We start from the raw sequence: 13,187 nt of genomic DNA, 5'->3' as shown, positions 1-13,187 counted from the left end.
CATTCAAAAACACATAACACTCATATTACAACTAGTAATTTTTGCATTATACTATTCTTGAAGTCAACATATTATTCACTCATATTATTTTTAAGTCCAGATCTAAGATTTCAGACTTGAACTTAATTAGCATTTGAGAGATGTACTCCCACAGTTTTTACACATAATTATATTAGTCCAAAAGGTTTTTGTTTCTTCCACCTTCACTGTTCTGTTGGTTTCTTCTTAACATGTTTTAATGTGAGCCTGACACAAAGTTTCATGCCCAAGTATTTAGCTGTGTTCGCATACTGAATTCCTCTAGAGCCAATTATCACTGCCAAATATTTTGGATGTGAAATTCTTAGAGTTGTAAAAGTGACTTTATTTTTTAGTATAGATTCACTCTTCTTCGATATATTTCAGGGATCATCCAATTTACAGATTCCATTACTGTCGTTATTATAATCAATTAATTCAATTATTTGAATAATTAATATATTTGGATAAACTGACAACTGTTTGTTATGATAATCTGAGTCACTAGCAAAACTTCTTTTGTATTCCAAAACTCTTTCTTTCTTCAACTCCTTTCAGACTTGAAGAGCTCAATCACCCTACATTTTAGCTCTTTGATTTTGCTTTGATTGCCACATGATTTTTTTAAGTAGTAATCTGGTGAATTAAGGTTTAAAATAGAACTAAAAATGTGAGGCCTAGAAGTTAATTTTAAACCTTTTATTCTGCAAATTGAAAACATTGAAAAAATTAGCTACATTGGCGTTCTTCAAAATATTGGTCATTGCTGTCTCTTATATTTTTAATTTTTTGTTTATTATAGTTGAATTTTACCTTATAACAACACTAGATTAATCTTTAATAATTTATTTATTCACCGTAAGTTTCCAACAACATATTTTAATTAATTCTTCAACAGCAGATCACGAAAAATAATTCTATATTCGGGGACAGCATCTACTTCTTAACCAATACGCAGTTACTGTTACTTGCTACTTGATACCCAATATTTTTCAGCACATTTTTTCATTGTCGGTGATCGGTCGCAGGCTTCCGATACTATTAACCTATAGATCATTCTCAATATTCTTGATCCTTGTCTTTTATGAAGCTGCGTCTTTTATTCAAACGGTTGATACTGCTGCAGGAGTCTATATGTCACGGTCTGAAGATAATTCGTTAACTTTTTACTATACAGAGATGTTCAAGCTATTGTAATATGTGTCTCTGGATTAGATTCCTAATTGCCATATCCCAGTCCAATTACTCTTTTGTATGCTGCTAACACCACTTTCGAATAAATAATACGAAGCATATGTTCGATGTACCATAACATAACTTATTATATTTCTTAAAATAAATTAATTTACAGCCCGGATATACAGAAAATTATCACAAAAATAAAAAAAAAATATTACAACTACTCGTGAGATTGGAAAGTGAACAGGACGTTTGAAAATGAATGAATTTTTGTTATTTAATATATATTATATAATAATACACTTAAATTTAAATTTAGAAGAACATTGTTACCAATGTTTATTGTATTCTTTAAAGTTTTTCGGTGTTTACAACCATGAACAATTCAGTTATTTAAAAAAATTTGGTTTTATATAGTTACGAAAAGAATGAATTTCTAGGTCTAAAAATGGAAACGACGTGTTAATAATAGGTAGACCGAATAATAATATCACTATTAAAAATGCCTAGTCATTGAACCCAGTGAGCATTTCTTCACTTTTAAATAAAAAACGCATTTTAATCCATTATATAAAATGAATAGAAGAAAAGAAATGTTTAGGTTCATAACTCAGATTAGTTATTAATTTATGATGGGGATTTTCTCGGGTGAAGTCACTTGTATATGTATTTTCCGATGTATAACATATTAGTATAGTAACATTAGTATTAGTTTCAATATCATTAAATTACATGTTTTTCTAAATATAGTCGATATTAATAACAATGCTTTAAATATTTGTGAACTATATAAATAACTATTTATATAACTCGTTTTAATACATCCTTTTTACAAACAGAAACTGAAAGTTTTATATTCAAAGAAAATAAAAATATTGTTAAACAATAATAGGCATAAAAAATCCTTCTCATTTAAAACGAAATGCTTCAGTGCTTTTAGTCGTTTAAATTTTATAATTAACACCTTATTTATGACGAATTCTGACTATTTGTTGTATAAAACAGTAGTTTACCAACAGGTGGTTGGTAAACGACGTGTTTTAGTGTCAGTAATATTTTTATTATTTATTTGCAATCGATGGCTATTTAAAAAAATATATTATCATTTTTATATGCAGTCAGAAATTTTTTCTATTATTTAATTAATACATTGTTACTAGTCATTTCCGTCTAACCTACAATTTGTCTTTATGATAACTTAAATCTAAGTATATAAATAGGAGGACCATCAGCCCTATCTCAGTCTCTGGTGAAATAATGTTTATACATGTCACTGCTGATTTTTTTAATATATGCACCTCACTACACAACACTACACAAGATCAGATGGTTTGATTCTTTTGAATCTGTGTCCTGTTCTGGTGGTATCCAAACGTTGAAATATTTCAATATTCGTATGAGAATGGAGTCTTTTATCAAGCCCCTTTGCAATTCTCTTGATTTCTTGAGAGACTGTTCGTATCTGAAGGTCTCGATGTAGGTAATCAGTCCTATACTATTTGGGTGCACCCACAATACCTCTCAGGACTTTTTATTTTATTTATGTTACTCTTTTCAGAAAATCCCCATAATTGAACTCCGTATGTCCATATAGGTTTCAGTATTTGCTTATATAATAGCAATTTATTATGTACCGATAATTGTGATTTTCTTCGAATTAGCCAGTACATTTTTCTATATTTCAATTCCAGTTCTTTTCTTTTCTTCTTAGGAACTTTGTCTTCAGGAACATATATCCTTCCAGCGAAGTTTTGCATCGAGGTTCATTCCGAGATGTTTAGCGTTGTTGCTATATGGCATGATAGTATTATTTAATGTTATTGGTGCTTTTACGGTCTGTTAATAGTTGAACTGTGTACAGATTTGCTTTCATTAATTTTTATTTTCCAAGCTTGTGTCCAATTATTTATATTGTTACTCGCCTGTTGTAATTTTCGTGAGCCTCTGACTCTAAACATTCTGGTTGCAATGTATGATCTTAATAATTCGGTGTGTTGTTTTGTTATCACTTTCTGTACTTTATGAACAAGGCCTTCAAAATAATGTCAGAATAATTAATAAACAATTCAGAAGATATATTTTTTATGCTCTCCTAAGTAATATTACAGAGCAGCTCAATATTTAGAGGTGATATAGGTTAATAGCATCAACATCATACCACTGAACATTATTATCTATTACAAAACAGATAAATCCCCTCTCTCTACGATGTCTATATTTAGACATGTCATTCATTGCGTCCTTCAATCATAATAGTGACGTAACTCCTAAAGAAACGACCACAGGGCTGGACGTGATAGTTGTCCCATCTGGACAGCTTATAATTCTAATAAAATAATTTTTGAGTATCGCCTGGACATTTGTCGCCTAGTTTGCCTTTGTTGGTATTCCAAATGACACTGTTTCTACTCACATTTCTATTATATCTCTTTACGGAATGGTTTCCCAAGTTATGGTGACCTTTAGTTCCAATAATCCAAGGATGGGAAACTCAACTACTGAAATTCGCCTTTGGTGGTGGTTCGCCTTGAACTTTAAGCTTCTGGAGAATATTTTTCGGTGACCTTATGGTCTGTAATGTAATGTTTTTGTTGGCAATCTGGGGACTAAAGGTGTAACTACTGTGTAACTGTAAGGGGGAGACTAAGAGCAAAGTGTGAAAGTTTTTTTACTTGTACTAGTTTACCCGAGTAAAGGGGTCTTCAATGCACCTTTCGTGATCTCACAGTTTCAGTTGCGATACTTTTGCCCGAACTCCACTTAACTACACCAAGGCATAATTCTAGTAATTGAGTAAAGATTGCCAATCCGATGTCAACGTATTTTCAATTTCATGACATCTATTTTTAGATAACTTACATGATGCACTGTTTAATTCTAACACAAGCACTTTTTTAAATATATTTTTTAGTCTCCTTTTTGCCTACTAGGGTTTATCTGGACTGGGCCTACTGTTTAACGTAGACTCCGAACCAGCCTGGTTATTGGCCTGATTGGGGTCATTTTCATTGTCGGCTTTTGCACTCTTGTCTAAGGATGATTACAAATGTTAAATAATCGCAAACATAATGACGATGACCCAGCAGGATATAAACCCACGATTATTTGACATATCCAAACTAGGAAGACCGTCTTGTCGTCTTGATCAACCAAGTAGGCAACATAAGCACTTGAATATGCAGTGAATATGTAGCCATTAAGGTAACAGACACGCGATGTAACATATATAGAAGCAACTCTTCAGCAGTAACTAAAAAATGTTAAATTATTTTCTGCATGTTTTTCAAGTTATGTCTTAGATCATAATAATATTCTTTTTACTATTTTTAACCGCTCTCGGTTTTTCTAGCATCGCACCATTACAATTCAAAAAGCATTACGCTTGTAATTATTATAAAACCTATAAATAGAATAGGAAACCTAAATACGACAAAAAAAGAAAGTAAAGAAAATATCATCATGTGGTTAGAATCCAGTCAATATGCAGTCCATTTAATTTACATATTTCAAAATTAATTGACTGGTATAATAATAAGTTTTTATATTAATAAAATGTAACATGTTACATTATCGATCAGATCCATACTGATATCAAAATGTATTAGCTAACGGGAAACGGATAAATTATAACGCAAGACGAATCTCTTGCTAATTAGCTTAATATGTTAACACATGTTAAACCGAGTCGGAAATCATTGTAGTATTACTTTATGCAAATCCGGTGTTCACACGTTAAGGGCGGGAGCGGTTTGCGCCATTTATTACCGCCTGCCACTGTAATTTAGGTTTTGAACAAGTGTAGTGTGGAAAGCGGTCTAGCGCGAAAGGTTTTGTTATGTTCCGCCTTTTTGTTTTTTCTTCTGTTTTCGTTATTTCTTCTATTTGTCTTAACTAAATCTATTCTCTCTTACTTTCATAGAGACGCCGTTTTAGTTGGTGTTATTAAAACCTTTATTTGTATTTTAAACAGGTTGGCATATTTGCATAATAAATTAAGATACTATTTTAGCTATTTATTGACTGTCTTTTATTTATTATTTGATTATTCTTGACAAATAAGTTTTTTGTGTTTTATACTTTTTATTAGTATTTCTAAATTTCACACTCCCGATATCTCAGTAATGAATTATGTCAATATGTCTATGCGCGATGAAGGAGGTATTTTTTTCACTTGCTTTAAAGTATATATTTCATTCTACATCTAATTTAAGCATAAATATAGTGATTTTTCTATACAATAAAATAAAGACTATACCATCAAATACAATACACATCAAACAAAAACTCAAAACCAAATTAATCGAACAAAAATATTTATTGCGAGGGTCACTATTTATATTTCGGGTATACGAAAAAACCCAAATAGTTAAGCTGCGAATATATTTTTAGTGTTTTTGAAAGTACTCGCCACGATAATCGATACACTTTTGCATACGCTTAAACCAATTTTGAAAGCATTTATTCCATTCCGAATGAGGTATCTTCAAAACATGATTTTTGAATGCTTCAATAGCTTCTTTGGGCGATGAAAATCGTTAACCACGCAATTTATTCTTCACGGATGGGAACAAAAAGAAGTCATTGGGTGGCAAATCAGGGCTGTACGGCGGATGACCCATCAATGCGATGTTTTGAGTACTCAAATAGTCTCTTGTTTGAGCCGATGTGGAAGAGCTCGCATGATGATGATGAAGAACAATTCGGCGTTTCTTGTTTTTTTTCCTTATTTCACCGAAGACTTTTGGCAAACAAAGGGTTGTGTATCAATCAGAATTTACTATTCTACGATCCTCTAGAGTCGCTGTTGCAATATGACCAGTTTTCCCGAGGAAACAGGCCACCATTTTCTTTTAAGTGCTTCGTGCGCGAACAACTTTTGTTGCATTTGATTCATCTTGGAACACCCATACAGTCGACTGTTGCTTACTTTCTGGCTCATACGAATATATCCATGATTCGACCTGTCACGATTTTATAAACGTCTTTCGAAGCACCGCGATTGATTTGTCAAGCATTTCTTTACACCAATCGCCACAAGCCTTTTTTTGAGCGATTTTCAAATTGTGTACCAAAGTCGCTATTTCTTCAATAAATTGACATATTTTCAGACCAAAGTTTTTTTTTGAATTTCATTAAATACTGACCTAGTTCGCTCTGATGCATAATTAAAACCACTTTCTTATGTTTTATTAAATATATTTTTAAAATCTATGTGGATAAGAATTTGAATACATTATTATGAGCTCGTTAATCCTATTTCATTAGATAAATATAGTATTATTGTGATCATTGATTACTATTACTATCCTTATTCATGTTCAGTTAAAAAAATTAGTTTGGTTAAAATTAAAATTAGCCTATAGCTATACCAAAAAACAACCCTTGTGGCAATGTGGACTCGAATATATTTATTAACAGACTGGCAACGATAACTGTATCCTGTATTCTACAAGGTGGAACATTCTGCTGCGAGGATGATTCTATTGCTCTCTAATTACACGTAAAATGTCACTGGATCAAACAAAATTTCGAAAATTTTCATGATCCTGGTTCAAGTTCCAAAATCGATTAAAAGTCGTATGAAATTACAAATATATCCATCCGTAAAGTGTTAAATATTTAAATACTAGATTTAATGTAAGATGTGTAAACAATTGTATTTGAATTCACAGTAGATATAATTTCTATGTCACTATTACATCTTTTATACTTTCAAACCTTTTATAATCTAAGTTATATTTAATATATAATAGGTTATATATTATTTCTAAGTTGGTATTGTTTATGTCTTTCATCTCCTTAATATATTACAAAATATACGAAAAAAGGTTTCTCATATGATTTATACGTACCTCCTAATTTCAAGCGACCGTTGGCGGTGAAGACTGTTGCCCGATATTCACATATCAAGATAAGGAAACATATTAATGCTCGTACTAATTAGCTCGGATAAAGTTCCATCCACCGTAATGAATTCGCTACAAAATGATCATTTGGGAATTTTCGCACTTTGTATCGCACCTCGAATAACATGATTCCAGGTGAAATCTTCTTTCGCTTGGGGCGTGAGAGGTTAGAAAATGAGAGGCAAGGGCGTGCGAACAACTTTAATGAGCTAATGAAGGACTAGTTACGACCAGGTGGTTAAGGACACGTTAGTAAAATAGGTTGGATATTAATTAAATCTATATAAATTAGTCAGAAGGTCATGAAATATATGTCAAAAATATAATGAGTTTACAGGAAAGCTACCGTTAAAAAATTTGGAAACCTATTTTTAGTTTACATAAAAATAATTCTATATTTCTTTAAATAAACATGTTGTTATTGGAGTATATGTCGAGAACAATAATAACCACAATTACTAGTTACTTCACTGCCAATTGTTGATTTCTTAGAATTGACGATTTTAGTCATTATTTTTAGATTGAATATATTCTAATCCGTACTTTTTGCCAGGAAGCCCAAGTTGCCGAAAAGGCAAGAGTTTCATGTAGAGGTGTACATTATAAACATCAATAATCAAGACAGAAAGAGATCTGGATACCAACACTTTCACAAATTAGGAAGATTAGTTTGTTGTAATGTTATCAAAAAGTAATCAACCTTTAATTTAAATAAACCACTGTTTTAAATGAAATAGAAAACAGCCAGTTACAACTGCTGTAAGCTAAGACTGTAAAGACAACTGTACAGAAACAAATATAAAAATACATCAAAACTGCACGAAAAGAATATGAGCCCAAATTTCAGGTTTAAGGATATTTGTGTTTTGTGCAACGATCGTGCTTCAGAAGCGTGCGCTGTGCAGACTATTATCCATGGTGGTAATGTAATAATTTCGAAATAAAGGCTTTATTAACATATAGATCTAAAATCTCGACCATATGACTCAAAATGATGCAGAACTGAATAAAGAAGGTCATGTGGAAATAATTTAGGAAAATGCGTTTCCTACTGGAGTCAATTCAGTTGCCCGAAATTTTGTTATTTAATCAGTCAATGACCCTAAACATTCATCAAAATCATTTTATGGATTCGCAGACCTAAAACAAAACTATCGATTTATTATGAGATAAAATTAATAGAAAAATAAACCCATCATCCTCAGCATAGTTGTGAGAATACTTACAAAGTGAATGGAAGAGATTGAACTAAAAATATTTAAATAGGTTATCAAAAAGAATCAATAAAATGTGTGAACACATATTTAAAAAGAATAGCCAATTTGATGAGTGCAAAATTTAACTAAATATGTATTTTTTTAAACTTGTACCTAATATAGTTATAGTTATTTGGTTTGTTTACAGTGCTTGAATTTGTTAGTTCATCATAAAGTTTATAAACTTTAAAAACCTTGAATTACAAAAATGTTTATGGATCTAGTTCTGTATCTTACTACTAGGGGGTTTACGGTGATATCGTTTGAGAGCAATGATGATACAATGAAAGCGAACAAGATATAGTTCAAGATAATCTTGTCTCTGGTCATATTTCATATTTGCCATATGTGCGAAATAAATCTCACGAACATGAAGAAGTACAATCTCAGAGGAATATCATAAGAGATTTCTGGCAGTCCACAAATACCATTGAATAAGCACTGTATTTACCTGACATAGTTCTAACGTACCTTAAATTAAGCTTGGAGGCTCCAATATCTATCTGTTCGTCGATAGAAAACAGCAAATTTGGTTCGATCCCAGAGCTAATGTTGATTTAATCAAATGTGTTTTAAAATATTTTTGTAAATCGAATCTTTTTATCTGCCTATATTATCTTGTAATCGTGTAATTATCTTTCCTCTGTTTCAGCATCTCACATATTGTGTATATTATTCAGAAACAATATACACATTCTAGTTCTACTTGTATAATGTTCATGAGTTCTTTGTGATATGTGCTCTATATAAAGATCAGGGTAGGACTTCGTTTGTCAAATGAATCAGTTTATATAGATTAATAATATGGAAACCATACCTGAGGCAGTACTATAATGTTAAAAATCATCTTCATATTTTAAATATGTCAAGATCTTGTTTTATTCTTATGTTGTAAATTTATTTGATAAATTTTATTCTATTTATAGCGGAACTAAATCCATATAAAGAAATGTAAAAAGCAATAAGGGACAAACCATTGATAAAATATGCATTCTTTAATACAAATTAGCTACCATTGTGGGTACAATAAAACAATTGTTGGGTATAGTTTATAGAGCGGAAACACATCGATAATACCTCGTATTTTATAGCTGGACTGATTTACGTCAATCGGTTTTACTCTGCTACATTCACCTGAATATTTTGTTATTCTCGGAATCCACACATTTTTTGTTGATAACGGAAATTATATACATATTATGCCGGCAGTGGTCCTACAAATTCGGATCCACGCGTTCAGTTCGGTTTTGCGGACGTTTTTGTTCGCGATTCATCAAGTGAAAGGCGGACAGTCCCGCCAAAAGTAAATAATTAGTTTTCGGTCAAATATTTTCACTGAAAAGCAAAAGCGGCCTGAAAAAAGCGTCGGTCCCGAAGGTTTTCCAACAAAAAACACTTAAACTGTTATAATTGCTTTCACTAGTATTTCCATTTATCGATTTTGATTTGAAAAAATAAATCTTTTCTCGATATATTTCTTATGCATTTATCGACTTTAAATAGTATTTTATGAAATATTTTTTTTTATTTCTTAAATATTTACATGTTATGCAATGACAAAATTCCAACTATCAATATAAAAGATGGAATAAACAATTTTGGTGTCTTCTCTGAGCTGTAAAACTTACATATATAAGTTAGAATTTTAAATTTTCGTAAGATGTAATCGTCTTACGTAACAAATGAATATAGCCTAAGTTTGGTATAATGATTTTCGTTATTTAAAGTCACATATCACTAGTTTATTTAGTAAAGCGATACTATAGAGCGTTTGAAAAGTAACAATCCATTGAATACTCTAGATAAAAGCTAGTCAAGAGATATTACGGTTAGAGAGCGTAGATTCAAAGGAAAGTCATTTTTATGATATTTTGCTATTAACTTTCGAAAGAGAATAAATAGAGCGCATGCCCATCGAAAAAGAAGGCGATGCAATTCCCTAATATATCGACATGGTCAAAACAACAAATATAATTTCACGACATCGCTGTGAATATATATATCATATATAGAACAGTTTTGAATTAGTTATATAAAAGTGAATGCCAAAGATAAGCTCAATATTTATGTTCCACATCAATTCCACGGCAAAATTTAATGAATCAAATTTCTTATTGTAAATTGATACTGAGAGAAAAGGAAATCGATTCCAAAATCCGGATTGATGCCAAGAAAGATTATGCTAAATGCTTGATGGGATTAGAAAGGAATTGTTTATTTTGAGCTGCTTGAAGCTTGGAACTTCTTGGAACTTGGAAATATAAGGTATTCAAATTTCTGCCGTCAACAAATCATGAGATTGAAATAGATATCTTTCATCATAATAACACTTCATCATGCATGATGATCATGCATGATCATGCTTCATGATACTCCCTTTAGAAAAAAAATCAAGAGTTTTTGAAAGTTTTGATGCATCCATCTTGATCCGTCTATCATTTTTCCAGTCTGAAAATGTTCTAATGGTTTAAAGCAGATCTTAAAATAGACTTAAAATATCACTTGGTTCAGTTTTTCACTTAGGAGTCACAGAATTCCTACATTGATATTTTTGGTTATATTTTCTCCTTTTTACCAACTAGTACATATCTGTACTATACCAAGTGCCTAAAGTGAGTTTCGAAGTACAACCCTCAGTTCAAGCCTACCGACTAAAAAGTTATAAACTTAGAAATCTGAAAAATCTCATGCCAGAGAGCATCATGGTTTTACCCAGAATATTTTATTTATTCGTATATTATAGACCCATCAGCATCCGGGACTATTTAGGGTCTGTTTACAATACAATATACAACACATTTACAGTATCAGGTTAAGTATATAATGTTATTACAAGTATGTTGCAAGACGACAAGTAAAACATGTAAAAGCATATACATATATCGGCATTCGTTTAGTATGTGTTTGGTTGATAGTGAGAAACCGCATTCGGCGTACAGTGCTGGACTTCTTCTGAGATACGAGAATACGCTTAAATTGCGCTTGCTGATATTAGTGGTGTTAAGGCCCTGATAATACTCTTTTTTCATCTCCCAAAGCTTGTTGTTTTCTGTTAGAGCCCATCTGAGTTGGTCTAGATGTCTAAAGATTCTAGTAAAGTGGTGCTTCATAAAAATGTGGAACGCTTCAGGATTTCGCCTGTCATCCTTGCGCAGGGCCATGCTAGTGTTCTGCGTATCTTTCCAATTTTAGTACATGTACCGCCGAAGCGAGTACAATGTTACCCAGATGAGTTACTGGCACTTTTACCTTTGGACAATCACAAACATAAAGTTCCGATTATACCCCAGCATAATTCGAACCTGCGACTATCACAACTATAAGGGGACCGTTCTATCACCTTGACCTCTGCTCCATCTAAGTTGGCTCTACAATAACTTAATCATGGTTTTGCTAGAAATTATCACCAACTGAAAGAGAACAAATTTGCTTAAGTGTGGCAAAAATAATGTACTATATATTACTGCATTTTAACTAATATAGAGATTAAATATATATAGACATATATTTTATTAACTTCAGACATGTCTGTTTCATTTTAGGTGCGCAATAATGTATCATTTCAACTGTAATGTAATGTTGACTAATTCGTATTAACTAGGACTGAAAATGTTAAATTTTTTTATTCATTGACATATTTTGAAATTCACGGTGTTAATGCAGTCATTGTGGTTTTATTTCTTGAGTTAAAAGAAAAGTATATTCGAAGGCCACACTTTTATGTACGAAATGTACGGTATACATGCATTAGTAACACCATTTCTAAAGTATATTAATATTATATATTATATTAAGTATATACATATATATATATATATATATATATATATATATATATATATATATATATATAGAAATATTACAAAAACCTTAATATCAAGTATATATTGATTATTACCTTTGATAAGATAAATGTATATGCATACGGATTCGAACCACATCAACATTTTGGACTTACTAGTCACCGTTCATTAGTTAATGAGATCTATTATATGGACGATTTATATATATATATATATATATATATATATATATATATATATATATATATATATATATATTCCCGCTAAAGTGTCTGATTCAGAGGACTAGGTTTTTTTTAATGCCATTTCTAGAGGACGATTTTGTCTGTAGTAGCTTTAGGTAAGATTCACATTGTAATGTCTACTCAGCTAATGGGCTTTTTCATTGAGTTTGTAGAGATATGTAGATACATGTTTCTTCTCATTGTCACATATCAATGCGAGAACATAACTCAAGGGGAAATCTAATCAATAAATTTGAAAAAAAAAAATTTTTCTCATTCTCAGAGCGCAACAGTTTGAGCCTATGACTTTAAGAAAATTTTACAAAATTTCAATTATTTTTCAAGATATAGCCGTTTTAGTGATACGGCATCTAAAAACGAAACTATTCATTCTTCTTGTTCTTCGTATTCTATCAAAGTAAAAAAATCAAGTAAAATTTGTCGCCAAGGTACGACTGTTCGGAAAAAAGATTTTTTTACTATTATTTACCTAAACAGCTGTATCTCCTAATATAATTCAAATTTTAGTTAGATTAGTTTTGAGACTTTGAAGAATCTTCTTAAGAACGCATTCTTAAAGGAGGTTTTAAATATATGAAAAACTAAAAATTTTAGACCTCCTTAAGGTAGAATTTAAAAAAGCAAGTTTTGTTTTTCAATTATTTTAACTATTATAACTTCAAATATATTAGCATTATCACGTAGTTATATAGATCTACCGGCAGAAATGTTATAATCTTGTATTTGCATTATAATATAATTAAATGTAGTTTATTAAACATTATTTAATACTGTTTCTAA

The 13,187-nt window shown here is 31.0% G+C and overlaps 1 protein-coding gene and 1 non-coding gene across 3 annotated transcripts in view; one reads left to right on the top strand and one right to left on the bottom strand.

The window, feature by feature from the left end:
• Positions 1–13,187, top strand: part of lov (BTB/POZ domain-containing jim lovell protein) — a 640,300-nt gene that overhangs the window by 343,224 nt on the left and 283,889 nt on the right. The window lies entirely within an intron of this gene.
• Positions 11,470–11,575, bottom strand: LOC143189405 (U6 spliceosomal RNA). The gene has a single exon (XR_013003860.1). It is a non-coding gene; the product is annotated as a U6 spliceosomal RNA (small nuclear RNA).

The sequence above is a fragment of the Rhynchophorus ferrugineus genome, unplaced genomic scaffold (genome assembly GCF_030347505.1).
Source record: "Rhynchophorus ferrugineus isolate W39M unplaced genomic scaffold, kcgeb_rfMv2 rfM1, whole genome shotgun sequence".
NCBI lineage: Eukaryota > Metazoa > Arthropoda > Insecta > Coleoptera > Curculionidae > Rhynchophorus > Rhynchophorus ferrugineus.
Note: the sequence above shows the minus strand (reverse complement) of the source record. Positions and strands in the feature narration are given on the sequence as shown.